Below are 4,795 nucleotides of genomic sequence, written 5' to 3'. Positions count from 1 at the left end.
TGGAAATAATGTCCGGGTAAATCTCAACCAAAATATCCGGTCGGAGACCGGAAGAACTGCGCTGCCTTGTTTCTGTTTGACCAAGAAACAAATAGTAGGCAAATGACAAGACTGTTGACATCGTGTGGAAGCTGTAGGTATTGCAACCTCGGCCCCATTTAATGTGGTTCACGTTTAACAATTGGTTGAAGTGGTGCATGGATATATTTTCCCATTTTCAGTGATCAGATTTTCCTGCACTTTTCGATGAAACGCGCGTTCTGTTATAGTCACAGCCGTGATTTAACCAGTTTTATAAACGTCTGAGTGTTTTCTATCCACAAATACTAATCATATGCATATACTATATTCCTGGCATGAGTAGCAGGGTGCTGAAATGTTGCGCGATTTTTAACAGAATGTTCAAAAAAGTAGGGGGTAGGTGTTAGAGCCGATTTGGACATATTTGTATAAAAGACCGAACATATGGAGCTCCATGTATATTTGTGTAAATATATTAAATATGAATGTAAATGATGAAATATTAGGTACGTACCTTTATGATTTATATTTACCTGATTGAGATATATTCATTTGTTGTTAGTGTAACTCAGCCATTTGGCCCCCCCTCTTGCCTGTTCATTGTATTGTGGTAAGTGTGTTAGGATAAAGGCAGGAAGTTGGGCCTTCGGGAGAGGGAGTCCTTGCTAGATGCGGGAGCGGTATAGTTTTTTGACCATACAGACATACAGACATACAGACATACAGACATGTCATAATATGTATTTTCCATATAAAGTATTTTGTGCTTTAAGTTGATTGGAGACTCATTTATTTGTTAGATATAAGAAGAATAAACATTTTTGTTGCACCATATCCCTGGATGTCATTGAATGTTTGGCCGTTTGGAAACCTTGAGTGTGGACTGTATGCGTACCAAACAACCCCGCTTCAGGCTTGGGCAGTGGCTATGGTAAAGACGAAAGGAAGCCACTACAGTAGGAGTAACAGGTTAACTATGAAGTTGTTCATGTTCTTAGCTTAATCGTTTGGAAATAGACATAAACAGATTCTGGGGATGACCATGCGCATCTTCAATATGTACCTGTTGTTCCTCTTAAGGTACATTTCACTATATCCCTCAAGTAAAAGCCTTGGGTAGCGAGTTGATACCATTCCATGTCTGGAAGGTTAAGATTTAGGAATAGTAATCTCCACGTGGACTCTAAATTATTTGTAGAGATTAACATTTTCAGCCTCTTTGGAGGCTCCCTAAATTGGCTTTTTTTAATAATACAGCTGTCAATCTTATCAAATGTATTATTTAACTGACATTTGACAAAATAATAGTTCCTGTCTAGATTAGATCTAATATAGCTTGAATTCTATCAGTAAACACCAGATTTGCCCCTGGTGGATATACAATGAAATCAATGTGTATTTTTGCCATTTAATGTGCCATTCAACATTAGAAATCGGCCTTCTAGGTCCATGTGCTGGGATATAAGGGAAAATGATGTATTCTCATTTATCAGGATACCTACACTTAATGTTGTTACTTTGATTAGATGGAAGCATAGGCCTCTCCAACCCAGCTCCTCTTTAAATATTACATTTCTCTTTTTTTATGTAACTCTTTGTCATGACTTCTACCTAGCCATCGCCGATTCATTTTTCATGTTCCATTTGTTTTGTCTTGATTTCACACTCACCTGTTTTCCTTCCCTAATTACATGTTGTATATTTTCCCTCTGTTTCCCCCCCATGTCCTTGTCAGGAATTGTTTATTTGTAAGTTCTTGTGCTATGTGTTACTGGTGCGATATGGGTTTTGTACCCATATGTTTGTTGTTTTATATGCCATTAGTTTTATATATTAAACTGCTCCGGCTATTCACCAAGTTCTGCTCTCCTGCGTTTGACTTCCCTGCCACCAGTTACGCACCCCTGACACTCTTGCACAAAACCCACATCTGCTGACAATCTGTTCGAGAACCATATGCTTTTTCCCCCATCATGGACCCTGTGCACATTCCATGTGATAAGTTGGATTTTGTTGGTCTTTACTTCTATAGAATGAAAGTTTACCTTATCTGTTCGGTGTATCATTGAGCAGACATGGCATTCCATACAATGGGAGGATCATAGTATAAATACATAGTTATTGTATACATTACATACATGTGAACTGAGCAGACATTTAACAAAATGAATTATAAAAAATAAAATAACACAAAGCAAAGGAAGTCTTTGTACTTGAGATGCTATGCCTTTCATAGGGCTTTCCAGGATTATTACCACTTCCCATCCTTGCCCTCTCTTACACACCCAGGAAAAGTTTATCCCAACCCCTCATCTTTTCCCCCCTCAGACAAATGTACACTACTCTATACATCTACCTCCTTCCGTTCTCCTTCATTCACACACAACATACAGTGCATTCAGAAAGTATTCAGACCCCTTTACTTTTTCCATCATTTGTTACGTTACAGCCTTATTCTAAAACGGATTCAATTACTTTTTCCCCCTCATCAATCTACACAAAATACCCCATAATGACAAAGAAAAAATGACTTTGGATTTTTTTGTAAATGTATTAAAAGTAAAAAACTAAAATATAAGATTTACATAAGCATTACTCAGTACTGTGTTGAGGCACCTTTGCAGCGGTTACAGACTCAAGTCTTTTTGTGTATGACTCTACAACTTTGGCACACCTGTATTTGGGGAGTTTCTCCCATTCTTCGCTGCAGATCCTCTCAAGCTCTGTCAGGATGAATGGTGAGAGTCACTGCACAGCTACTTTCAGGTCTCTCCAGAGATGTTAGATCAGGTTCAAGTCCGGGCTCTGAATGGGCCACTCTAGGACACCCAGAGCCACTCCTGCGTTGTCTTGGCTGTGTACTTAGGGTCATTGTCCTGTTGAAAGGTGAACCTTCACCCCAGTCTGAGGTCCTGAGCTCTCTGGAGAAGGTTTTCATTAAGGATCTCTCTGTATATGCTTCATTCATCTTTCCTTCGATCCTGACTAGTCTCCTAGTCCCTACCACTAAAAAACAACCCCACAGCATGATGCTGCCACCACCGTGCTTCAACTTAGGGATGGTGCCTAGTTTCCTCAAGGCGTGACACCTGGGCCAAAGAGTTCAATATTGGTTTCATCAGACCAGAGAATCTTGTTTTTCATGGTCTGAGAGTCCTTTAGGTGCCTTTTGGCAAACTCCAAGCCGGCTGTCATGTGCCTTTTACTGAGGAGTGGCTTCTGTCTGGTCACTCTAGCATAATGGCCTGATTGGTGGAGTGCTGCAGAGGTGGTTGTCCTTCTGGAAGGTTCTCCCATCTCTACAGAGGATTTCTAGAGCTCTGTCAGAGTGGGCATCGTGTTCTTGGTCACCTCTCTGACCAAGGCCCTTCTCCCTCGATTGCTCAGTTTGGCCAGGTGGCCAGCTCTATGAAGAGTCTCGCTTTTTCCAAACTTCTTCCATTTAAGAATGATAAAGGCCACTGTGTTCTTGGGGACCTTCAATGCTGCATACTTGTTTTTGTACCTTCCCCCAGATCTGTGCCAAGACACAACCCTGTCTTGGAGTTCTACTGACAATTCCTTTGACCGCTAACTGGTTAACAATGTCATTATAAGAGTAAAAATACATGTTTTGTCACAGCTGTGGTATATGGTCTGATATACTACAGCTTTCAGCCATTTATCATTCAGGGTTTGAACCACACAGTTTGTAATTCCTCTTTTATATTGTCTTTCCACTGTCCATGTATCTCATTAACATCGGCTAATTCTATCGTTACTTCCTAGAGAATAACAGTTACTTGGGGACAATAGAGTCTAGATTGGGGAAAGAATATTATCTTAATTTATGGGGTTAAGGGTTAGGGTTAATTAGTGTTAAGTGCCTTGCTCAAGGGCACATCAACAGATTTTTCACCTTGTCGGCTCAGGGATTCAAACCAGCGACCTTTCGGTTACTAGCTCAACGCTCTTTACCACTAGGCTACCTGCCGCCCTTTACTGTATACAACCTAGTGTGCTTATCACTTTCTTTTCTGCTTCTGCCTCTCCTCGGGAAACTGGTCTCTCTTTCAACTGGAAAAGTTTCCTGCAGCCGGGAATCGGAGTTGAGACTTGATTCCATTTCCCTCCAGTGACTGTCTGATCAAAATGAATTGCTTGCGTTTTTTCCTCAGCTTAACGGACAGGTCCTGGACGAATCAAATGGACTGGCCATGGATTTTTATCTCATTTCCCCCTGTGCCTTCACAAGGTTGACTGGTTCCACAGTTTAAAGTTGACCTTGCGAGGGTATTTAGCATTCTTCTGTTTCACGCCAATCTTATTGCATCGCTCCATATCCTCCAGTGATATATCCTCGGCAACATCCTCCAATATCAGCTTGATCACGTAACTGGAAAGGTCTCCTTTTTCCTTGTCTTCCGGTAGGGACAATATTCTCATATTATTTAGCCTCAATCTGTTTTCCTGCTGATCCAGTTCATCGTGTAAAGATTGCACCTTTGTTTCCAGAAGGCCAGTTTTGATGTCCTGTTTGTCCACGCTCCCGCCTTTCGAGCAAATTTACTTTTTTAACAACAGATTCTAACAGTTTGTTTTGGTGACCATTGCGAGTATTTTAGCTATGATTTCCTCGATATCATTCAGCTGTTAGTTGCTCTCATTTGCATCTCCAAGTTTTCATTGTCTTTTCCTCTAAGGGAAGCCGTGGATTGTTGGGTTCGAGTCACAGCATCTCTTTACCCACAGATTGGTTCGCTGTTGTATATAGCTGACCGCTTACTCTCTCCTG

The sequence above is a fragment of the Oncorhynchus keta genome, chromosome 19, assembly GCF_023373465.1.
Source record: "Oncorhynchus keta strain PuntledgeMale-10-30-2019 chromosome 19, Oket_V2, whole genome shotgun sequence".
NCBI classification, from domain to species: Eukaryota; Metazoa; Chordata; class Actinopteri; order Salmoniformes; family Salmonidae; genus Oncorhynchus; species Oncorhynchus keta.
Note: the sequence above shows the minus strand (reverse complement) of the source record.